Consider the following 26,742-nt stretch of genomic DNA (forward strand, 5'->3'; position numbering starts at 1 on the left):
GGTACAGTATGGTTGAGAAGGAGGCGCTCGCGTGCGTGTACGGTGTCAAAAAGATGCACCAATACCTTTTCGGGGCCAAGTTTGCATTAGAAACTGACCACAAACCCCTTGCGTCCCTACTATCCGAGTGCAAGGCAATCAACACCAATGCCTCGGCGCGCATTCAGCGGTGGGCACTCATGCTGGCGGCTTACGACTGCACGATAAGGCACAGACCAGGCACAGACAACTGTGCCGACGCGCTTAGCAGGCTACCCCTGGCGACAACAGAAGGGTCCGACGAACAGGATTGTGGGATGGTCATGGCAATCAATGCCTTTGAATCCACAGGTTCGCCAAATCAGAGCCTGGACGACCAGCGGCCCCACGTTATCTCTAGTTAAAAGATGCGTTTTAACCGGTGACTGGGCAGAGGCTCGCGATGCCTGCCCTGAGGAGGTCAAACCCTTACATAGGCGCTTGCCTGAACTCTCACTACAGGCAGACTGCCTGATGTGGGGCAGCTGAGTAGTTATGCCCTTACGAGGCAGGGAGGCGTTTGTCTGGGAGTTCCATCGCGAGCACCCGGGGATCGTCCTTATGAAGGCCACAGCCAGATCTCATGTCTGGTGGCCTGGCATTGACGCGGACTTGGAGCTCTGTGTCCATCGGTGCACCATTTGTGCCCAACTCAGTAATGCCCCCAGGGAGGCCCCCCTAAGCCCCTGGCCCACCAAACGTGGTCGCGGGTGCATGTAGACTATGTGGGCCCATTCATGGGCAAAATGCTCCTCGTAGTCATTGATGCATTTTCAAAATGGATCAATGCACCATTTTAGACTCGAGCACCACCTCCACCACTGAGGAGAGCCTTAGAACCATGTTTGCAACGCACGGCATTCCTGACATATTGGCCAGTGATAACGGTCCGTGCTTCACCAGCGCAGAATTTCACGATTTTATAGTAACAGACAAAGAGGGAAACAGGCTACTGGTTGTACAAATGGACAATGGCCAAACCTGCCGGAGGCAGGTCGACCAAGTAAAAAGTAGATTCATTGATAACACTGAAGAACCGGAGGCAGACTACAATGTGGAACTCACACCACACCTGGTGGACAGAGGTGGAACAACCTGAGGAAAGGGCAGTCTCATCAGACAGCCCAGACGAGATACCAGCAATCACACCAAACAAAACAGACAGCCCAGGCGAGATACCAGCAATCACACCGAACAAAAAACAGGCACCAAGGCAAACAACTGAACCACAACTAAGACGCTCCACGCGAGAGCACAGATCACCTGAGAGACTGAATCTATAAAGGCAATAAGATCTTGGGGGAGGGTGATGTCATGTATCTCACATTACTGTATATAACTGTATCTTACCATGCTATACATGACTGTAACTGGATATGACCTGTAACAATAAGCATACCTTACCACCAGGGGTGCACTTGCAGGAGACACACCATACCTGTCCCACTGTGGTACATAAAGGGAGTTCTCAGGCAAGTGCAGCACGGGAGAGCTGGAATTAAAGGTGCAGGTCCTGAGTGTACTTCAGGAAATTGCCCGAGAAATAGTGGATGCATTAGTGATCATTTTCCAACAATCTATCGACTCTGGATCAGTTCCTATGGACTGGATGGTAGCTAATATAACGCCACTTTTTAAAAAAGAAGGGAGAGAGAAAGCGGGTAATTATAGACCAGTTAGCCTGACATCAGTAGTGGGGAAAATGTTGGAATCAATCATTAAGGATGAAATAGCAGCCCATTTGGAAAGCAGTGACAGGATCGGACCGAGTCAGCATGGATTTATGAAAGGGAAATCATGCTTGATGAATCTTCTGGAATTTTTTGAGGATGTAACTAGTAGAGTGGATGAGGGAGAACCAGTGGATGTGGTGTATTTGGACTTTCAAAAGGCTTTTGACAAAGTCCCACAGAAGAGATTGTTGTACAAAATCAAAGCGCATGGTATTGGGGGTAATGTACTGATGTGGATAGAGAACTGGTTGACAGACAGGAAGCTGAGAGTCGGGATAAACGGATCCTTTTCAGAATGGCAGACAGTTACTAGTGGGGTGCCGCAGGGCTCAGTGCTGGGACCCCAGCTCTTTACAATATACATTAACGATTTGGATGAAGGAATAGAGTATAATATCTCCAAGTTTGCAGATGATACTAAACTGGGTGGCGGTGTAAGCTGTGAGGAGGACGCTAAGAGGCTGCAGGGTGAATTGGACAGATTAGGTGAGTGGGCAAATACATGGCAGATGCAGTATAATGTGGATAAATGTGAGGTTATCCACTTTGGTGGCAAAAACACGAAGGCAGAATATTATCTGAATGGCGGCAGACTAGAAAAAGGGGAGGTGCAACGAGACCTGGGTGTCATGGTTCATCAGACACTGAAAGTTGGCATGCAGGTACAGCAGGCAGTAAAGAAGGCAAATGGTATGTTGACCTTCATAGCTAGGGGATTTGAATATAGGAGCAGGGAGGTCTTACTGCAGTTATACAGGGCCTTAGTGAGGCCTCACCTGGAATATTGTGTTCAGTTTTGGTCTCCTAGTCTGAGGAAGGACGTTCTTGCTATTGAGGGAGTGCAGCGAAGTTCACCAGACTGATTCCAGGGATGGCTGGGCTGTCATATGAGGAGAGACTGGATCAACTGGCCCTTTATTCACTGGCGTTTAGAAAGATGAGAGAGGATCTCATAGAAACATATAAGATTCTGACGAGACTGGACAGGTTAGATGCGGGAAGAATGTTCTTGATGTTGGGGAAGTCCAGAACCAGGGGACATAGTCTTAGGATAAGGGGTAGGCCATTTAGGACTGAGATGAGGAGAAACTTCTTCACTCAGAGAGTTGTTGACTTGTGGAATTCCCTGCCGCAGAGAATTGTTGATGCCAGTTCATTAGATATATTCAAGAGGGAGTTAGATATGGCCCTTACGGTTAAGGGGATCAAGGGGAATGGAGAGAAAGCAGGAAAGGGGTACTGAAGGAATGATCAGCCATGATCTTGTTGAATGGCGGTGCAGGCTCAAAGGGCCAAATGGCCTACTCCTGCACCTATTTTCTATGTTTCTATGTTTCTATGTATCTCATGTAAGTCAGTACATTAGAGTCAGGACTTAACAGAACTAATCACAGAGTTATGGACGCCATGTTCTACATCACATGTCGCATCCTTTAAAAGGCTGCTGTGCTTCAACCTCGGGGATGTTCGGATGTTCTCTGGAGGTCGTTGGAGTTGATGTGAACATCTGTACAAACATCTTGACCATACTGTGAATTTAATAGGTGTCTTCATCGGGACATTCATTGTGTTTGTGGCCAATCAGTGGAAAACAGAGAGCTATTGCAATGCGCCTGTCCTTTCTCACGCTCTCTTGATGACCAATTAAATGCTGCAGACTCTAGATGGCTGAAGGTACGCTCCACAGCATTATGTGCCCAATGTAAGACGTGCCAGACTGATGAGGAGGACCAGACGTTACACCCCCCGCAAGTACAGGGAGAAGCAGTCTTACCTCGACTTGCCCGACACCATCTGCCTTTGGAGACTGCGCTTCCACAAAGAGGTTATCACTGAGGTATGCCAGCTCATAAGGGGAGATCTGCAGCCTACCAGCACCATTAGTACTGCACTGTCCGTTGAGGTCAAAGTCACCGCGGCACTGTCGTTCCAAGCCTCGGGTTCTTTTCAGGCCACAGTTGGTGACATTTGCGGACTGTCTCAGCATGCCACACATTGCTGCATTAGACAGGTCACTGAAACCCTGTATGCATGCAGGAGGGACTTGATCAGCTTCCCTATGACCAGGGAGGCACAGAGTGAGAGGGCTCTAGGATTCTGCAAAATTGCAAGCTTCCCCTAAGTGCAGGGAGCAATAGACTGTATGCACATCGTGATGCAGGCACCTTTTCAGGATGCAGAGGTTTTCAGGAACTGCAAGGAATTCCACTCCCTGAATGTCCAACTCGTTGTCGACCAACAACAAATTATACTGGCAGTGAATGCTCAATTTCCGGGCAGCATCCATGATGCTCACATCCTGCGAGAGAGCACTGTATCTGACTTATTTAACAATCAGCCACAATGTCAATGCTGGATGCTTGGTGACAAAGGATATGGCCTCGCCACCTGGCTGCTGACCCCCCCCACACCGAAGCCGAGAGGCGATACAATGAGAGCCACAGAGCCACTCGCAATATCGTGGAGAAAACCATTGGAGTGCTTAAGCCGCGCTTTAGATGCCTGGACCACTCAGGAGGCGAGCTCCTTGAGCAGGTAGCTCAATTCGTGGTGGTGTATTCCATGCTGCACAATTTGGCTATCAGGAGGGGACAAGAATTGCCTGATGAGTCTGACAGTCCACCTCACCAGAGAGAGGAAGAGGAGGATGAGGAGGCGGATGCTGACATCGGCCCAGACAATCAGGCTGATGCTGAAGGCATGCCCCCGCCCCTGTGTAAACCGCATGAAAGGGCCCATGGTGGCATGATAGCTGCAAGAGCCTTGCGTCAAGAGCTCATCAATGAGCGCTTTGCCTGAAAGGACGTTGGTGTTATTTACAAGGCTGACACACTGCTGGGTGTGCAGGTGATACATCAATGGTGGGCATCACCTTGGTGACAGTTAAAGTTTAAGTTGATTGAAGTTAAGTGTAATTATATCCTTTGATGTTAAGGAATGGCCAGCGTGTAATGGTGCAGCTATCTGAGCCAATGCGCAACAAGGTTTTGTTAAATAAAAAATATTTAAACCGAACATCAGTATTTCTGTAAAAAACAATCCTTTCCCCCCCGCCCCGCTTCTCCTCCCCACCTCGACCCCTTCCCCTCCTGACTCCAAGCCGCCTGGCCAAGGAGCTTCTCAGGCGATGCTTCATTGGGGTGGCGGGGGGCGGCGGATGATGGCTGAACTGCTGCTTGGACGGATACGGGAGAGGATTGTCCTGAGGTGGGAACGTGCTCCGAGCCAGAAGCAAGATGTTGCTCTTGGCTCTCATGTGTGGTTGGCAATGGGGGTGCAGCACCTTGTGGTGCAGTGCCGCGCTCCGGGATCACTGGGAGCCCTCTGCCACCAGTGTTCCTGGCTACCAGCTCCAGGGCCTCCACTATCCCTTCCATGTTATATATTATTTGTTGGACAAAAACCTGGTGCCAACTATGTTCTTGGTGCTTAGTAGGCTTTTTGCTGCTGGTGAATCTCCCTTGTGCCTCCCACAACAGCCAAACCAGCACACACCACAGCCACACACGCCTTCAGTCCCTCTCAGCTCCCTCTCTCTCTGTCTCCTCTTCTGCGCATGTCATGTTGACCCCTGACCTCCTGAATCGCGGGAAACAATTGCCATGCCGTTGCTAAGGACGGTGACACTTTATGGCAGAAGGTCAGCAAGATTTAACACTACGACCCATTTCATATCGCTCGCGGTAATGCCGAATTTCAAAAATGGAGACTAGGTGCTTTGAGAATGGGCTAGAAGCCGGCGATCTGAAAACCCATTTTTACCACCCACACCAGAAATAACGCCCATTTTTGGGCGATAAGCACAAAAGTGAAAAATCTAGCCCCATAAGCCTTATCTTGTGTAACAACCTTTTATGTGGCACCTTATCAAATGCATTTTAGAAATCCAAATATACTACATTCATTGGTTCCCTTTTATCTACCCTGCTAGTTACTCTAATAAATTTGTTAAACATGATTTTCCTTTCATAAAACCATGTTGACTCTGCCTCATCATATGAATTTCTAAGTGCCCTGTTGTGACTTCTTTAATAATGGATTCCAGCATTTTCCCGACAACTGATGTCACGCTAACTGGCCTGTAGTTCCCTGTTTTCTCTTTCCCTCCTTTCTTGAATGGCGGGGTTACATTTGCCAGCTTCCAATCTGCTGGGACCATTCTAGAATCAAGATCATTTTGGAAGATCACAACCAATGCCCCCTCATTATCGTAAAGTTTCAATAAGATCACCTCTCATTCTTCTGAACACCAATGTGTTTTGGCCCAACCTACTCAATCTATCCTCATAAATCAACCCCCACATCTCTGGAATCAACATAGTAAACCTTTTCTGAACAGCCTCCAATTGCCAGTGTGTCCTTCCTTAAATACGGAGACCAAAACTGCACGCAATACTTTAGGTGTGGTCTCACAAATACCCTGTGCAGTTGTAGCAGGACTGCTCTGCTTTTATACTCTACCCCCTTTGCAATAAAGGCCAACATTCCATTTGCTTTCCTGATTACTTGCTGTACTTGCATACTAACTTTTTTTTTCATGCACAAGGACCCCCAGGTCCCTCTGTAATGCAGCATTTTGCAATTTTTCTCCATTTAAAGTATAATTTGCTTTTCTATTTTTACTGCCAAAGTGGATAACCTCACATTTTCCAACATTACACTCCATATGTCAAATTTTTGCCCATTCACTTAGCCTGTCTATATCCCTTTTCAGATTTTTTGTGTCCTCCTTACAATTTGCTTTCCCACCCATCTTTGCATCATCAGCAAACTTGGCTACATTACACTCAGTCCCTTCATCCAAGTCATTAGTATAGATTGTAAATGTTATGCCTCAAATAAAGCAATGAGTACTGTAGACTTGAGTAAGTGTGACCTTAGTCTCTTTACTCTGACTCCAAAGTGCTGGCACAGCATGGGAGGCCTGCTTATATACAGTGCTCCCAAGGGATGCTGGGATCCCTTGGGACTCCAATAGATGCGCCCTCTGGTGGCGGTCGAATGCCGGTTACAAGGTGTTGCATACATAACATCACTCGCCCCCCAAAGTCAATAGTACACTTATTTACAGGGTGAGACGATCTGGGGCTTTCCGCTCCCTAGTTGATCGTCTCGCTACAAACACAGGTGCAGGTGAGTTGATTGGGCCTCCGCTGGGCTGCTGTGTAGCTGGCCTCGCTGGGTTGGTGGAGATGATGAGTTCAGCTTCGTGATCAACCGTGATGTCGGTTGCCACTTGTGTGTGTATCGGAGGGTCGAAGTTGGTGGTGTCCTCTTCAGGTTGCTCGTGACGGTCTGTGAATCGCAGTTTGGTTTGGTCCAAATGCTTTCTGAAAGTTAATCCATTTGCAAGTTTGACCTTAAACACCCTACTCCCTTCTTTGTTCTTTGGCTACGACAGTGCCAGCAAGCCATTTGGGACCGTGTCCATAGTTGAGTACAAATGCAGGGCATTGAATTCAATATCGCGTGACAAATTTGTGCGATCATGTTACATGCTTTGTTGATGCCGCCTGCCCTCGACATGATCATGGAGACAAGAGAGAGCCTTGCTTTGACTGCCCTTTTCATGAACAGTTCGGCAGGGAGAACCCTGGTGAGCGAATGGGGTCTTGTATGGTAGCTGAGCAGGACTCGGGACAGGTGGGTCTGCAGGGAGCCTTCTGACACGCATTTCAAGCTTTGCTTGATGGTTTGGACTGCCTGTTCTGCCTGGTAGTTACATGTGGGCTTGAACGGGGCAGATGTTATGTGCTTGATCCCATTGCAGGTCATGAATACCTTGAATTCACCACTCGTGAAGCATGGCCCATTGTCGCTGATAAGGACATCAGGCAGGCCGTGTGTGGCAAACTTGGCTCGTAGGTTTTCGATGGTGGCAGTGGACATGCTTACTGACATTATTACACACTCAGTCCATTTTGAATAAGCATCCACAGCAACCAAGAACATTTTGCCTAGAAACGGGCCAGCAAAGTCAATGTGGATCCTAGACCACGGTTTGGAGGGCCATGACCACAAATTTAGCGGTGCCTCCCTGGGTGCATTGCTCAGCTGAGAGCAAGTGTTGCATTGGCGCACGCAAGACTCCAAATCTGAGTCAATGCCGGGCCACCACACATGGGATCTGGCTATAGCTTTCATCATTACTATACCTGGGTGGGTACTGTGTAGGACGCGTATGAACGTTTCCCTGCCTTTCTTAGGCAAAACCACGCGATTACCCCACAAAAGACAGTCCGCCTGTATGGACATTTCGTCTTTGCGCCGCTGGAAAGGCTTGATCTCTTTATGCATCTCCACTGGGATGCTGGACCAGCTCCCATGGAGGACACAGTTTTTTACAAGGGACAGTAAAGGATCCTGGCTGGTCCAGGTCCTGATCTGGCGGGCCGTAACGGGTGACTTTTCAGTTTCAAATGCATCCATCACCAAGAGCAAGTCTGCAGGCTGTGCCATTTCCACCCCGGTGGTGGGCAATGGTAGCCGACTGAGAGCATCAGCGCAGTTCTCTGTGTCTGGGCTGTGGCGAATTACATAGTTATATGCAGATAGAGTGAGCGCCCATCTTTGGATGCGAGCAGAGGCATTGGTATTAATACCTTTGCTCTCTCAGAATAGCGTTATGAGCGACTTATGGTCAATTTCTAACTCAAACTTAAGCCCAAACAGATCCTGGTGCATTTTTTTTCACCCTGTAAACGCATGCTAGAGCTTCTTTATAAATCATGCTGTATGCCCTTTCGGCCTTGGACAAACTCCTGGACGCATAAACGACCGGTTGCAATGTTCCCGATTCGTTTGCTTGTTGTAACACACACCCGACCCCATTCGAAGACGCATCGCAAGCTAGCACTAAACGTTTACATGGGTCATACAGAACAAGTAGTTTGTTGGAACATAACAGATTTCTGGCTTTCTCAAAAGCCATGTCTTGTGATTTCCCCCATACCCAGTCATCTCCCTTGCGTAGCAGCACATGTAGGGGTTCTAGCAAGGTGCTTAACCCGGGTAGGAAATTACCAACATAATTGAAGAGTTCCAGGAACAACCGCAGCTCCGTCACATTCTGTGGTCTAGGCGCGTTCTTGATGGCCTCCGTCTTGGCCTCGGTGGATCTGATGCCGTCTGCGCGATTCTTCTCCCAAAGAACACAACCTCTGGCGCCAGGAATACACAGTTCGAGCATTTCAACCTGAGTCCCACACATTCTAGCCGACTTAGAAACTCTTCTAGGTTCTGCAAGTGTTGGATGGCGTCGCGACCTGTGATCAATATGTCGTCTTGGAAAACAATGGTGCGCGAAACCGACTTTAGCAGACTTTCCATGTTCCTTTGAAAAATAGCCACGGCCGATCGAATCCCAAACAGGCATCTATTGTAGATGAACAGACCTTTGTGCATGTTGATGCAGGTGAGGTCTTTCGAAGATTCCGCCAGCTCCTGCGTCATGTAGGCCGAGGTCAGGTCCAACTTGGTGAACGTCTTTCCTCCAGCCAGGGTCGCAAATAGGTCGTCTGCCTTGGGTAGCGGGTACTGGTCCTGCAGCGAAAAATGGTTAATCGCTACTTTATAATCCCCACAAATTATGACCATGCCATCACCCTTGAGAACCAGAACAATTGGACTGGCCCACTCGTTGAACTCAACCGGCACGATGATATCCTCTCGTTGCAGCCTGACCAGCTCGATCTCCACTTTCTCTCACATCATGTATGGCACCACACGTGCTTTGTGGTGGATGGGTCGTTTACCGGGAACCAAATGGATCTGCACTTTCACCCTTGAGAAATTTCCGATGCCTGGCTCAAACAACGATGGGAACTTGCTCAAAACCTGGGCACATGAGGCGTCGTCGATAGACGAAAGTGCTCAAATGTCATCCCAGTTCCAGTGGATTTTTCCCAGCCAGCTTTTGCCGAACAGTGTGGGGCCATCTCCTGGTGCAATCCACAGTGGTAGTTCGTGCACCGCTCCATCATAAGAGACTTTTACTGCTGCACTGCCAATTACAGGAATCAGCTCTTTAGTGTAAGTTTTCAGCTTGGTGTGAATAGGACTCAGCTTGGGCCTTTGTGCCTTGTTGCACCACAGCCCCTCAAAGGCCTTTTTGCTCATGATAGACTGACTCACACCCGTGTCCAATTTAATGGATATTGGAATTCCATTCAGTTCAACTTTTAACATGATCGGTGGACATTTTGTGGTGAAGGTGTGTACCCCGTACACTTCTGCCTCCTCAGTTTGAGTCTCTAGTTCAGTTTGATCTGCCATGGATCAGTCTTCCTCTGCAATGTGGTGGTTTGCAGGGTTTGCAGATCGTCTGCAGATTCGTTGGAGTTGTCCCATTGTTCCACAGCCTTTGCACGCATAGTGTTTGAAGCGGCATTGATGGGCTCGATGATCACCTTTGCAGCGCCAACAAGGTGTTAATTGCTTTGCATTCACACTTGATGGCTGACTCTGAGTCATCTGAGGTCGTGCAGCTGCAGGCGTGTATGTTCTGCCATATGCATTCCTGCCTGAAAATGACGTTACTTTGTGTACAGTACTTGCCGATGCATCTTTATGCTGCAAAATTTGTTTGGTGTTATCGCTGGTGGACATAAATGCCTGGGATATCATTATGGCTTTACTCAGGTTCGGTGTTTCAAAAGTCAATAGTTTGCGAAGGATAACCTCATGGCCAATGCCAAGCACAAAAAAGTCTCTTAGCATTTGCTCCAGGAATCCACCGAATTCGTAATGCCCTGCAAGGCGCTTTAGTTTGGCGAAGTAGCTCGCCACTTCCTGGCCTTCAGACCATTGACATGTATAAACTCGATACCTTGCCATCAGAATGCTCTCCTTCGGATTTAGGTGCTCCCGGACCAGTGTACACAGCTCTTCATACAATTTGGTTGTTAGTTTCACCGGAGCAAGAAGATTCTTCATGGGGCCATAGGTTGTGGCCCCGCAGACGGTGAGGAGGCTCGCCCTTCATTTGGCAGTGTTCTCATTCCCTTCCAGCTTGTTGACCACGAAGTATTGGTCGAGTCACTCCATGAAGGCTTCCCAATCATCATCTTCTGAGAATTTCTCCAGGATACCAACAGTTCTCTGCATTTTTCATGATGGTTCATTATCTATTACTCGTCGCCAGTTGTTATGTCTCAAATAAAGCAATGTGACTGAGTACTGTCGACTTGAGTAAGTGTGACCTTAGTCTCTTTATTCTGACTCCAGAGTGCTGGCACAGCATGGGAGGCCTGCTTATATAGAGTGCTCCCAAGGGATACTGGGATCCCTTGGGACTCCAACAGATGCGCCCTCTAGTGGTGGTAGAATGCTGGTTACAAGGTGTTGCATACATAACAGTAAATAGTTGAGGACCCAGCACCAATCCCTGTGGCACCCCACTTGTCACTGTTTGCCAACTGGAAAATGACCCATTTATTCCGACTCTCTGTTTTCTGCTAGTTAGCTAATCCTCTATCCATGCTAATATATTACTCCCAACCCTGTGGGCTTTTATCTTATACAGTAACCTTTTATGTGGCACCATATCGAATGCCTTCTGGAAATCCAAATACACCACATCCACTGATTCCTTCTTATCCACCCTGCTCGTTACGTCTTCAAAGAACTCCAGCAAATTTGTCAAACATGATTTCCCTTTCATAAAACCATGCTGACTCTGCTTGATCAAATTATGCTTTTCCAAATGTCCCGCTACTGCTTCCTTAATAATGGACTCTAGCATTTTCCCAATGACAGATGTTCGGCTAACTGGTCTATAGTTTCCTGCTTTCTGTCTGCCTCCTTTTTTAAATGATTCTCTGCAATCTTGGAAAGCCAGGACCAAAAATTAACATTAGTCCAAAGCTTAGCTCAACGTGCAAAACTGTCTGGTGACGATGATCCCGGCAGGAGGCCCCAATGTAGCGTGGTCAAACCATCATTGCAGCTAGAAGAGACTTTCTGAAAGTGAGGTTATCATTTGATTTCTTAACAGCTTCTGAAATGAAAAAAATAAAAATGATTTAAAATTATGTAGTTTTTAGCCCTGACAGCTCAACTAACTGCCTTCTGAAAAAAATGAACATCAAAAAGAATTCCCAAATATCAGTCTTCAGTTCTTAAACGTGAATTGCCTTCCGCACCTAAAAAAAAATAAGAAACATGCTTCATTAAGCCAGGGAATTAGTTCATTAAGCCAGAGAAGGGGCACCCAGGGTCTCGCACACAGCACTCCAGCTTTGTGCAGGGGGTGAACACCGCAAGAGAGGCCCTCTATCCACAGGGGCCAGGAGCCCCTTCTGAGAGAATGATGTGGGACCAGATCACCGAGGCCATCACTGCCAGGAGTGTTGCCCCACAACCTGCTGCAGTGCCCAAAGACGTTTCATGATCTCAAACTAGTGCTCCAGCTCAGTGAATGCATCTTCAAACGGCATCTCTTATCAACTGCACCAGTCGCCTCACATACTGCTCAATGCATGACTCCCCCCGCCACCCAACCCTCCAGCCCAATCACTCACCTACCTACAATCTCTACCAAATTAGAGGCACACCTCCCATTCCTAGCTTCACCTCAAGCCCTTGGAGGAGACGGTGCTGAGCACTTGGCGGGGCAGTAAGGATACAAGATGCTGGTACCCTTATATGTTGTCCTCCTTCTCGCATGCACCTCTTGCTTTCCTGCCCTCTCCACACCACAACTCCACTCTTGTGCCTTCCTCATTTCACACACCCAAGAAATCCAGCCTGCCCAGCTAGTGGTTGAGCAAGACAAGGGAGAGCAGATTGATGAAGAAGAAGAAACACCATCACTCAATTGCACACTCCCAGCCATCAGTTCCTCAAGGTCGACCTGCAAGTCCATTTGCTGTGTCCTCCATTCAAAGTCAGCAGCGTTCTACCAGCCATGCTGCAGCCATAAGTAGAATAGGCAAAAGCACATACAAGACAGTCACTAAGGGAATGCATAAGGGTGATGAGTTGATTTTTTGATGTCATATTAGATGGATAGATGTATAAAGTTGGATTGTAACATTTGCCTTGTGGTGGCTTTTATTTAAGCATTGTGGCCAAGAGGACTCTGTGATGGTCAGTAACAGAGGGAAGGTAAGGAGTGGGACAAATGTTGAAAGAGGAATTGGGGTTGTCTTCACTGGTACCGCAGGCAGATGATTCGATCTCAGATACCCTGGCCAAAAAGGAGCTGTCTGGGTCGTATCCTTCCTTCCACTTCCTCCTTCTTCCTCCTCCTCTGCATCTTCCTCCTACTTCTGTGCGAGGATGCTATAAATCTGAATTAAAAGCATTAAATGCTGGAAATACTCTGCAGGTCAGACAGCATGTCGACCTGAGGAGTGAACTGTGTCTCTCTCCACAAATGCAGCCTGATCTACTGAGTATTTCCAACATTGTCTGTCTTCTCAGAGACCTTCCTTTACCATCCAACGCCTTGCAAGCATCCAGCAGTAATCCCTATACTCCCTGCACACTTAAAACACGTTTAACATCTATTGCACCAAGCCACTACTTAAATAAAGTTTTAAAAATCCAGTCCAATAGTTTAATTGCAAACTTACCTGAAAGATGTGTGTGTTCCTTTAAGAGGTACTGACAGCATCTCTGTCAATCTGCAAAATGCTGAGTTTTCATAGCGAGCTTAGGACCCAGCGTTGAATTCAGCACTAAGGTCGAAGTTCGCTGCGGTGATGTTAAGTCGGCTTTGCACACCGACTAACATCATCCTATCTTTATTTACATTTCCAGGTCTACCTGGGCATAAGAAAGGAATTACACAAATAGGCTCAGGTTCAGCAGGGAGGCTAGGGCTGATGTGTGCCGTCTGGTTAAAGAAGATGAGCAGAGACAGTCTAGCACACATCGTGGCAGTGAAGGTCACCACTGCCCTCCACTTTAATGCTCATCAGCCAAGGCTCGCACTCCTGATTGCTTTTCAGGTTGCTACTGGAAAGTGTGCATGTTTGAATGGTAGGTGTGGACATGAGCAGCTCAGTAATGATGCCCTGCCTGATAAAATAGCCTGTCAATATCCACTGTTTAGGATAGTAATAGAGGGCTGTCATATATGGGTAGAACAAATGAAGGACAGAGACACGATGAGTTGCTAGCCCATGTGCTTGCTTTACTAGGTCAGCGTGAACTGAGCATGTTCATGCTAAACCATGTGACAACCCATGTGATAATACTGTACACGACTTTCCCCCTTAAAAAAATGTATGAATTCCCTCTCAAATACAACAAAACTATGATCCCACCATTCCCAGCATTACATGTACCACATAACAAAAACTTTTGGCTTTTTTTCTTTTAAAGGAACTACAAATCATGTTTACTAGCTGGATTGCAGAGCCTTCCTGACCTCTTAACACAAGGTTTTGGTATTGAACTAATTTTCATGCTGTTTTCTTTTAATTCAGAACTCAAAGGTGATCCTGTTTCTATATCAGACTTGTTTGAACCTGGTACCTCAGTTACTGAAGTCAGAACTGAGTCAAATTCATGTATATGTTCATGATCATGTGGTTCACGATCATGTCTTGGTTCATCTCTAGCAAAGGTCATTTGATCCACATGAACACTTTGGACTTTGTCACCAATTTCAACCAAATATCTCTTGGTGTCACCAACCTCTACTATGGTTCCTACATCCCACTTGTGTGAATGCAACTTGCCAGAGGGACTGAGAACGGTAATTTTGTTTAAAACTGCGTTCTTTCTGATTGGTGTCATAACATTTCTGACTCAACTATTTTTGTTCAACTTTTGAGGCCAAATTTGGTTGAACAAGACTCAATCGTCTTCTCAATCTCCTCTTCATCAAGAGTTCTGTTGAAGTATGTCCAGTTGTAGTGTGCAGAGTAGTTCTGAACTTCAGCAAGAAATTTGCCAAATGTTGCTTCATGTTGAGTCCCGAACAACCCTGCAACTTTTTGAGAGCTTCTTTCATTATTCTGACTGACCTTTCAGCTGCTCCATTTGAAACTGGATGATATAGTGGAACAAGAGTGTGTTTGATACCGTTCCGTTTCATGAATTCTTGGAATAGAGCTGGATGGAACTGAGGGTCAGTCAGAAACAAGCTCTTCAGGTAAGCCATGACATGCAAAGATAAACCTCAACTCATCTATGGTATGTTCAGCTGCAATATTTGAACCCGTGTGTTTCACTTCAATCCACTTTGAGTGACTCTCTACAAGTACCAGGAAATAATCATTTGCTTTTTCACAGAAGTCAACATGTACTCTCTGAAAAGGTCGACTTCGCCATGACCATGTAATGGAGTTTTGCATGGTTTGTTTCTGCAATTTTGGCAATCGCTACATTTGCTGACAAGTGATTTAAGATCGCTGTCCAATCCAAGCCAGTAAACAAAGCTTCTTGCAATTGATTTCATACCGATGATCCTTGGATGTTCAGTATGAAGTTCGGCTAGAATTCTATCTCTCAAAGAAGTAGGTACCAACACTCTGTTTCCCCACTTGATACAACCTTGGTCACAAGACAATTCAGTGTGATGGTTATGGAATGGCTTCAATTCTGTGTCCCTTCGAACAGTGACTCAGCATGCTACCTGTATACCTGTGTATACTTACATGTGAAGGTGAATTACAGACGATTCTGCATGAGCATTAACGGTAAAACATTGCAAAAATTCTGATTAGGTGTCACAAATTCACCATAAACTTGTTCTCTCAAAGGTTGAACACTGTCCTTCCATGATCCCTAAAAATGGTTTTGGAATCCCATCCTCATCGCCAAAATGTAATATATGTGGGGAGAACAAATAAAGGACAGATACATGAGGGGCTGGAAATTTGGTTCCAGACATTTTGCGGTATTATTCATGGCAGGGCGGTATGTATAGCACCCTCTAAAAGTTTGCGCCTCTGACTGGAAAATTTGTTTCAAATGCAGCTAGATTGATAGGGGGCACTAAAACAGACCTTTCACATCTGTGCTCGGCCGCTCCAACCGAAAACCTCAGCGCAAAAATTCAAGGTTATGCGCAGTTCCACCTGTGCACCTTGAGCAGAGCGGGAAAATGGAGGAGCAGGAAGGTCGCCATAGAGCACGCCATTTCTCAGCCATGGCTGCTGAAGCATTGATAGAGGCTCTAGAGAGAAGGTGGCATATGTTGCATCTTCCTGAAGGAAGGAGGCCCGATCCAAGAATTCTTCGGAGGCTTTGGAGCGAGGTGGCACAAGACGTCTCAGCAAGAGACACGGTGGGGCAAACGGTGACACAATGTTGCAAGAAGTTTAACGACCTCACAGGGGTCATCACGGTGAATGCCCTTTACATTAATGCACCAATGCCATGAATTGAAACTCACTGTCTCACACAATGTAAAGGCTTTGCAAAATGTGCCCCTTCTCTATGTGTTCCAACCCATCGTGTGGGTTGGTGAGGCCACCTGAAATGTGGAGGCTCAGTTCACCAGCCATGCCTTGTGCATGCAAGCGTCACACACTCTTGTTCCCTGATCAGTCTCAAACCTCCTCGCACTATAATTTGACTCTTCATATGCGTTTACCAAACTTCACCCTGAACCGCAATCCTAGGTGCTCTCACCTCATTCCACCCTTCCCACATGCGCTGTGTGCAGACACAGATCGTAATGGATATCTTTACATTTCCAGACAGTAGCAGCTACTCTACTATGGAAGTCACATGTGCCACTCGATGAGCTGCAGACTCACTCATACCTTTTTTTTTTTATTGTAGGCAAAATTGGCTCACAATCACTGGGAGCAGCAGCGCAGAGGAGGTGGGGAGCCTGACCTACAGGACCTCACTGAGGTCGAGCAGCGAGTGCAGGCCCTCATGGGCACCCCAGTGGGTGCAGTGGCGGGAGTGGCGAGGCAGTGTCCTCTATGGTAGTGACGTTTTGTGAATTACATTGGCGACTTATGTGAGTTCCCTGACCCCTGATATCAAGTGGCCTACCCCCTTTACATATAGATATCGAATGCCATCTTCCTCTTATCACCCTGCCCCCTCCCCTGCTGTTAACCACATGTGTGTTGCTTTGTGCTTACAGATGATCAGCCAGAAGTGCGGCAGCCTGCACCTGAACAATCAACATCGGCCGACGGGACAGATGACGTGGGAGGGGACAACAGTTGTGATAACTGAGCAGGACACTCCATTAGTTCCACCAAGTGGGGACACCACATCAGTGGAGAAGCCTGAATTTGCGGGGTTTGAAGAGCCTGAGGCTCCTGGCCCCAGTGGCCTACAGCAACGCCGAGCGGGAGGGAAAGCTCAGAGGTCAGCTCCCCAGAGGGTGAGTCGGCCCAGGAGTCCCACTGAAACACAAGACGTGGACCTGGACTTGGAGGCTATGGCCAGAGAGAACACGCAAATGCACCATGACCTCATGGGTGCACTGGAGAAGGTCCCGCAGAGCATGGATGCATTTTCTGTGAGTGTGTCAGAGGCTGCCTCAAGCATTGCCTCTGCCTCTCAGAAGTCCACTGAGCCCATCCTTGCCTGCTCACAGAAGGAGATGGGCCCAACAAGCGACAGTGGAGTTGTAGAGGGGATGGTGCATGCCATGGTTGACGTGGCAGCAGCTATCACATCACAGGTCGAAGCCATGCAAGGACTTTGTGATGTGATGCAGTCACTGGTCGCTGGCATGAAATCGCCGACAGCTGCATTTCAGGCTCAGTGTGCTGTGAGTCAGTCGCAGAGTGCTGCAATCCTGTCTGTGTTCCCCCACAGTCCAACGCAGAACTGACGGTGCCAAAGCAGGCCAGCAATCTGTTCTCCCACAGATTGATCTGGATGCTGAGGCCCTGCCCCGGGGGGGGGGGGCGGGGGTGGCAGTGTGCCGCTGGAAATGGAAGGTGCTATCCTTCCGCAAGAGGACAGTATTCCGGCTCCCACCTTTGCCACTCCGCCTTTGCACCTGCCGTGGTCTACACCCGAGCCATCACAGACTGCTACCGTCAATGCTGAGGCGGTGCAGTCCGCAGCCTTCCAGGCTCACAGCTGGTCCAGGGCATCCTGCTAGGCATCTGCACTGTCTGTCCCACAAACACAGCAGCCCTCAAGCAGCTTTACTGTAGGCACTGAGGCCACATTGAGGAGGAGCACTACGAGTGGGAGGGATACTGACAATGGAGCGTGGAACCGCCTGCTTTGTCTGGCGTGATTAGGGGCCGATGCTAAATGAGGTGTATCAACCTAAGTTTTCAACCGGGACGCTAGTGGGATGTTGCACAATGAATGATGTCATGATCTGAATGAAACTACAGAGCAAGGCGGTATCTGTTGGCGCCGCCAAAAAAAACCCACACCAAATTTTCTGCCGGGGGTCACTGGAAGCTGGCCGCCTGGCAGTAAGCAATTCAACATGCATTACTGCCCATCCGGGGTGCTAACAGAGGTGCTAAACTACCAAATTTCCAGCCCGATTGTTATGTATGTAAACCTGTATATACCTTGTTCAGCCACCGGAGGGCTCATCCCCTGGAGTCCCAAGGAATCCCACAATCCCTTGGGAGCACAGGTACTTAAGGAGGCCTCATAGGCTAGAGAGGCACTCTGGAGACCTGCAATAAAAGACTACGATCACACTTTATTTTGAGCTCCCAGTATCCAGTCAGACTCTTTATTCATATACAACAACTGGTGACAAGATACAGATGACGAACCCAACGATGCAGAGAACAGTGGGCATCCTGGAGAAATTCTCGGAGGGAGATGATTGGGAAACCTTCGTGGAGCGACACGACCAATACTTCGTGGCCAACGAGCTGGAAGGAGAAGCGAACGCTGCCAAACGAAGGACGATTCTCCTGACCGTCTGCGGGGCACCAACGTATGGCCTCATGAAAAATCCGCTTATTCCAGTGAAACGCACAGGGAAATCGTATGATGATTTGTACACACTGGTCTGAGAGCATCTGAACCCGAAGGAAAGCGTTCTGATGGCGAGGTACCGGTTCTACACCTACAAAAGGTCTGAAGACCAGGAAGTGCCGAGTTATGTTGCTGAGCTAAGACGCCTTGCAGGACATTGCGAATTTGAAGGACATTTAGAGCACATGTTCAGAGACTTTTTCGTCCTTGGCATTGGCCATGAAGTGACACTTCGCAAACTTTTGACTGTTGAGACCCGAATCTTGAGTAAGGCTATTGCGATAGCCCAGGCATTCATTGCCACCAGTGACAATACAAAGCAAATCTCTCAGCACACGAGTGCTGCTACAAATACTGTGAACAAAGTGATGTTGTTTTCAAATCACAACATACAGGGCAGGCCGTCCGCAGATGTCTCAGAGTCCAACATCAAGGATGATGAATGCTATGCCATTAACATCTTGTTGACGCTGCAGGGGTGATCATCGTTTCCATTCATGCCGCTTCAAAGGGTACATTTGCAAGGGCTGTGGAACAATGGGTCACCTCCAATGTATGTGCAGGTGAGCTGCAAACCCTTTTAATCCTGCAAACCACCATGTTGCAGAGGAGGACAGATCCATGGCGGATCACGACGAACCAGAGCCTCAGACCGAAGGGGCAGAGGTATATGGGGTGCACACATTTACCACAAAGTGTCCCCCGATAATGCTGAAGGTTGAATTAAATGGACTCCCGGCGTCAATAGAGCTGGACGCAGGCGTGAGCCAGTCCATTATGAGCAAAAAGATTTTCGAGAAATTTTGATGCAGCAAGGCCTCAAGGCCAGTCTTGACTCCCATTTGTATGAAACTGAGAACTTACACAAAGGAACTGATACTCGTAATCCAGTGCTACTGTAAAGGTCTCCTACGATGGAACGGTGCACAAGCTACCACTCTGGGTGGTACCGGGCAATGGTCCCACGCTGCTCGGCAGGAGCTGGCTGGGAAAGATACGCTGGACCTGGGACGACATCCAAGCTCTCTCGTCCACTGACGACACTTCGTGTGCCCAGGTCTTAAACAAGTTCCCTTCGCTGTTCGAACCAAGCATCGGGAAGTTCCAAGGAGCAAAAGTGCAGATCCACCTAATTCCGGGGAAGCAACCCATCCATCACAAGGCGAGAGCAGTACCATACATGATGAGAGAAAGGGTAGAGATCGAGCTGGACCGGCTGCAACGAGAGGGCATCATTTCGGCGATCGAATTCAACGAGTGGGCCAGTCCTATTGTCCCAGTCCTCAAGGGAGACGGCACCGTCAGAATCTGTGGTGATTACAAAGTAACAATCAATCGTTTCTCCCTTGTAAAAGGAGGGGGGTGTGGGTCTCTATGAGGGGTCAGGTTCCCTTCTGACCAACGTGAGCAGTTCGAATCGCTTGCACTTCCTTGGGTTCTGTACTCTGGATTTATTTGGGGGGCGTGACAAAAGTGCAAAGGACACTGGTTTGATGCAAAGAACTTTGTTATTATTACAGTCAAGTTAATACAGACTTATTACTCTAGTAAGAAAATACAAGGCCAAACTTACAATCACTCTAATAAAGAATAATACATGGAAAGGTACAGGGTCAAACATAATCACTCTAATAAAGTACCATACACTACACATTCAAAGGGGGTTGCAGTAAAATTATACCTCCCACCTCCTAATACCTAATTCTAGCTAGGTTAGACTCCAGGGCAGGCAGGGATTTATGCTTACCAATCCTTTTGATAGTTAATAGTGAGGTTCTTCCTTCCTTCAGGACTACAAGACTTCGAGGCTGGAGAAGTTAGTTTACAACTCTCGCGTTGGTTTCTCTCCTTGTCTTGATGAGATAGTGGCAGCCTTGTAGCTACCTAGCAACCACCTCTCTCTAACCTCTGTTGAAAGCAGTGGCCAGTAAAACGATTTCAGTGGTTCTAATCTTAGCGGCAAATCTCTTCAAAACCCTGTGTATAATTTTAGCGGGCTTGGTTCTTCTTTGTAATATTTTATCGGGCTCGTTAAAAGTTGATATGTCTTGGGTGGGTTGATGTTCGAAAACTGTTTCCTGATGGAAATATTAGTTTGGTAATTGCAATGTCCTTTTGTGCTTAGTCTTTCACATACAGGCTGGATTGGGCCTCTTTGTGATGTATATGCTGAAATGGTTGTCCAGACCCATGTTGATGGGGAGCTACCTCTGGGTGATTTTTGATATTAATGTCTCTTGTGGAGAAGGATTTTCAAATACTCATTCTTCCAGACAGGTTAACTCAGTTCTCACAAAGGTTTCTTCATTTATAACAGATGCCCGCTTGGAATTCGATCAGCGGCAGCGATATTCCAGAAAAACATGGAAAGCTTACTGAAGTCGGTCCCGCGCACGGTGGTCTTCCAGGACGGCATCTTGGTTATAGGTTGGAACACAATCGAGCCTCTGCAGAACCTGGAGGAGGTTCTTAATTGACTCAACCGTGTGGGGCTCAGGTTGAAACGCTCAAAGTGCATTTTCCTGGTGCCTGAAGTGTAGATCCTGCAGAGAAGAATCGCGGCGGATGGCATCAGGCCTACCGATTCGAAGACGGATGCAATCAAGAATGCACCGAGGCCACAGAACGTGACGGAGCTGCGGTCATTTCTAGGACTCCTGAACTACTTTGGTAACTTCTTACCGGGTCTCAGCACACTGTTAGAACCACTGCATGTCTTACTACGTAAAGGAGACGAATGGGTTTGGGGCAAAAGCCAAGAAAATGCCTTTGTAAAAGGTAGAAAATTGTTATGCTCAAACAAATTGCTTGTGTTGTATGATCCATGTAAACGTTTGGTGCGTCGTCATACGGTGTCGGGTGTGTATTGCAACAAGCTAGTGAATCTGGGAAATCGCAACCGGTTGCTTATGCATCCAGAAGTCCTTCTAAGGCTGAGAGAGCCTACAGCATGATTGAAAAATAAACTTTAGCGTGTGTCTATGGGGTAAAGAAAATGCATCAATATCTGTTTGGGCCAAAATTGAATTGGAAACTGACCATAAGCCACTAATATCCCTGTTTTCCGAGAGTAAGGGGATAAATACGAATGCATCGGCCTGCATCCAGAGATGGCCGCTCATGTTGTCCACATACAACTACACCATGTGCCACAGGCCAGGCACAGAAAATTGTGCCCATGCTCTCAGTAGGCTGCCATTGCCCACCACGGGGGTGGAAATGGTGCAGCCCGCAGATCTAGTCATGGTAATGGAAGCATTCAGGAGTGCGCAATCACCCGTCACAGCCTGTCAAATCAGAACCTGGACAAGCCAGTCCCCTTACTGTCCCTCGTAAAAAATTGTGTGCTTCACGGGAGCTGGTCCAGTGTCCCAGTGAAAATGCAGGAAGAGATAAAGCCGTACCAGCGGTGCTAAGATGAAATGTCTATAGAGGCAGATTGCCTTCTGTGGGGCAATCGGATAGTGGTTCCCATGAAGGGCAGAGACACTTTCATCAGTGACCTCCACAATACCCACCCAGGCATTGTAATGATGACAGCGATAGCCACATCCCACGTGTGGTGGCCCGGTATCGATGCGGACTTAGAGTCCTGCGTGCACAGATGTAACACTTGCTCGCAGTTAAGCAATGCACCCAGGGAGGTGGCACTAAGTTTAAGGTCTTGGCCCTCCAAATCGTGGTCCAGGGTCCATGTCGACTATGCAGGCCCGTTTTTGGGTAAAATGCTCCTTGTGATTGTAGATGCGTACTCCAAATGGATTCAATGTGAGATAATATCGACAAGCATGTCCACAGCAACCATGAAAGCCTGCGGGCCATGTATGCCATGCACGGACTACCTGATGTCCTTGTGAGCGGCAACGGGCCATGTTTTACCAGTGCTGAGTTCAAAGAGTTCATGACCCGGAACGGGATCAAACTTGTTACATCTGCCCCGTTCAAACCAGCATCCAATGGTCAGGCAGAGAGAGCAGTGCAAACTATCAAGCAGAGTTTGAAGAGGGTAACTGAAGGCTCACTGCAGACTTGCCTATCCCGAGTTCTGCTTAGCTACCGCACGAGACCCCACTCGCTCACTGGGATTCCATCTGCTGAACTGCTCATGAAAAGGGCACTTAAGACAAGGCTCTCGCTAGTTCACCCTGATCTACATGAACAGGTAGAGAGCAGGCGGCTTCAACAAAGTATATATCATGATAGCGCTAATGTGTGGAGCGAAATTGAAATCAATGATCCTGTATTTGTATGGAATTATGGACAAGGTCCCAAGTGGCTTCCCGGCACTGTCGTGGCCAAAGAGGGGAGCAGGGTGTTTCGGGTCAAACTTTGAAATGGACTCATTCACTGGAAACACTTGGACCAAATCAAACTCAGATTCATGGACTATTCTGAGCAATCCACATTGGACCGTATCTTCTTTGATTCCCCAACATACACACCAGTGGCAACCGACACCGCGGTTGACCACGAAGCAGACCCCATCACCCGCAGCAGTTGAGCAGGACACACCACACCAAGCAGCCCAGTAAGCCCAGCTGCACAGCAACCCAGCGAGGGCCCAACAAACGATTCACCAAAACCAGCATTTGCACCAAGACGGTCAACCAGGGAACAAAAGGCCCCAGATCGACTCACCTTGTAAATAGTTACACTATTGACTTTGGGAGGGCGCCGGGAAGAGTATTCTTATGTATGTAAACTTGTATGTAACTTGTACAGCCACCAGAGGGCTCATACCCTGGAGAACCAAGGGATCCCACAATCCCTTGGGAGCACAGGTACTTAAGGAGGCCTTACAAGCTGCAGAATGTAAGAGAAGGGCAAAATTCATGGGAAACTTTAATCAAATTTGGGATTCTACAAAACAAATTAAGTCTGTGGGCAGGTATAGAGAACTAAAGAAGCCGGTTCGATTACTGAAACAGTCTGGGGCATTGAAACTAAAGTAAATTGTCTGGAAAATGGATACTCGAAAACCCTTTTCCACAAGAGACATTAACATTGCAACAATTAACTCAGAGATGGCCAGCCATCAACCTGAACCTGGAAAGCCATTTTCAGCCTATGCATAAAAACAAAAGGCCCACTCCAGCCTGCATGCAAAAACCAAGCACAAAGAACATTGCGATTACCAAGCTAATATTTCCATCAAGAAACAGATTTAGAAGATCAACCCACCTGAGACATATTAACTTTTAATGAGCCTGCCAAAATATTACAAAGAAATGTCGAGCCCGCCAAAATTAAACAAAGAATGTTGGTCTGATTTGGCGCAAAGATTAGGACAGCTCATACAGTATAACTGGCCCCGGTTTTAACAAAGGTATGCCATACTACGCCTATGCCATCAAGAAGGGAGAGAAACCAACGTGACAGTTGTAAACTAACTTCTCCAGCCTCGACGTCCTGAAATCGAAAAGGAAGGAAGAACATCACCATCGCGGCAGCAACCGACCACAGCCAACGTGGTACCACTAAAATATCGACCAACCTCGAAACAAAACTACACAAGGAAGAAACTGAAGAATTGAAAGTTTCCACTCTACAATCTAGGCCTGACTATCAACAGGTGAAAACGTTACCTAAAAGGACTTTGAAACCTATTGCTAACAAAAGAAAACGGGTACTTACCCCACAAATCCAAACACGCTCTACCGCATCAGCGAACTCAACCCAACTGAGGATTGCGCAGTAAGAAGTCCTCTCCGACTTTCGGGGTATGGCAAGCAGAACCTATAGAATCCAACGAACCTCAAAATCGCGAACTACCGCTAACTGACCAGAAAGGATTGGTAAGAAACATAGAAACACAGAAACATAGAAAATAGGTGCAGGAATAGGCCATTTGGCCCTTCGAGTCTGCGCCGTCATTCAATGAGTTCATGGCTGAACATGCAACTTCAGTACCCCATTCCTGCTTTCTCGCCATATCCCTTGATCCCCCAAGTAGTAAGGACTACATCTAACTCCTTTTTGAATATATTTAGTGAATTGGCCTCAACAACTTTCTGTGGTAGAGAATTCCACAGGTTCACCACTCTCTGGGTGAAGAAGTTTCTCCTCATCTCGGTCCTAAATGGCTTACCCCTTATCCTTAAACTGTGACCCCTGGTTCTGGACTTCCACAACATTGGGAACATTCTTCCTGCATCTAACCTTTCTAAATCCATCAGAATTTTAAACATTATAGAAACATAGAAAATAGGTGCAGGAGTAGGCCATTCGGCCCTTCGAGCCTGCAACGCCTTTTAAAGAAAGACAGCATAGTCCCTGTCTGCCCTGGAGTCTAACCTAGCCAGTATTAGGTATTTGGAAGGTGGGAGGTGTAATTTTCACTGCAACCCCTTTGAATGTGTGATGTACTGTTCTTTATTAATGTAATTATAAGTGTCACATTGTATTTTCTTATCCTTAATAAAATCAAAGTTCTTTTGCACCAAACCAGTGGTCTCTTGCATTTTATCACATCCCCCAAATAAATCCAGAGTCTAGAGCCTAAGGGAGTGGGAGCGATCCAAACCGCTCAAGTAGGTCAGAGGTGAACCTGACCCCCGGGAGCACCTCTTACAAAATGGTGACCAAGGCAGGACTCTGGTATAAGGGGTGTGATGCAGAGAGTGCTGGTTTGGGAGAAAGAACCAAGATTGAAGAGAGGATTTCCTCCTATGTGTATAAGAAAGTGAATGTCACTAAAGAGTGGGTGCTTGGTCTATTGCGTGCTGAGCATCTGGAAGACAGTGCAGCCCAGTGGACAGTAAGCAAGGACCATAAAGAATCAGTAGAAAAGGCAATTTGGTTGGTCTGTCTATAGCGACAGGTCCAACTCCTAGACAAAACCATTGAGTCACTACAGGCAGAATTATGGGAATGCGCAGAGACATCACAGGAAAGGGTTATAGCAGAAGAAAGGTTATGGGGAGAACTCCGTAAGCTAAAACAGGGAATGGCCCAACTAATGGAAAGTTTAAGAACAGTGTCAGGTTACCGAGGCTAAAAATAATGAAAAGATTTTGCGGGAGGAAAGGACTCGCCTCACCCTTCAATTAAAAGAGCTGGAGGAGAAATTAAGGGACGTACAGGAAGCATATAAAGTAGCTAGCACTAATGGGTTTGAGTCAGGAGACCACGGTCCCTGCCAGCAACAAATCAAAAGTTTAACCCTTGCTCTGTCCAAGGCAAAAGACATGGCATGCCTAATAAACCCGGATACGGCCCAGGTAAACCTGGAAGAGAAGGAGGAAACTGTTCAACCACTACCTGTGGTGCCGGTGACTACACCGGTTCAGCAGCAGGAGGGGCGAACGAGTTGCGGAGCGGACAGGGATAGCAGACCACCACCACCTATGGTGCCGAGTTTCAACTCGGCTTGGCAGCAGAGAGGAGTAGTAGGCGAGCCAGAGCAGGAAGGGCCAGAACCAAGGCCAATGTGCCTGGTCTGGCAACAAACGTTTAGCCCGCCCACTGGTGCTGGGGCTCTGGGGCCCCTGGAAAGTCAGTTTGTGGTTCCCCACACTACCCAACAGCTTAGGGCTATGATAAGCCACCTGGAAAAGCTAACTCCAAAGGGAGACCCCACGGTTCACTTTATGGAAGTGGAACAGGCAGGGGATATTAATGGGTGCGATGATGCCGAGATAGCAAAGATGCTCCTCCTATCCCTGGACAGCAAGCTGTAACAATCCCTCTTTACCGAGAGCAAAAGGGGACAGAGAACATTTGCCGCCATCCAGGAGGACATTTTAGAAGCCATGGGCTGTAATGACGGACGTCCCTTCTCCAGAGTAGAGAAAACAGTGCAGCTCACAGGGGAAACCCCATAGGCCTTCGCAGACAGACTGTGGCCTGTGTACCAGAGAGCCTGTGCAGGGGACCTCAACCGAAATCACTTAAGCTGGGACGAGAGAGCCCACTGGCTCCGAAGCCTGGTAGTAAACAGCTTACCCCCGAATAAGAACCAAGGCTGAGGCCTGGTTTGACCCGAGAGATCCCTTGGCCACCGAACAGGGAGTGGTCAGGCAACTGACCCTAGCCTACCGGAACGGCCGGGGGACGGAAGAGCACCCACCCAGGGGAAGGGTCCACGAGATCAGGCCCAGTCAGG

The sequence above is a fragment of the Pristiophorus japonicus genome, chromosome 5 (assembly GCF_044704955.1).
Source record: "Pristiophorus japonicus isolate sPriJap1 chromosome 5, sPriJap1.hap1, whole genome shotgun sequence".
NCBI classification, from domain to species: domain Eukaryota; kingdom Metazoa; phylum Chordata; class Chondrichthyes; family Pristiophoridae; genus Pristiophorus; species Pristiophorus japonicus.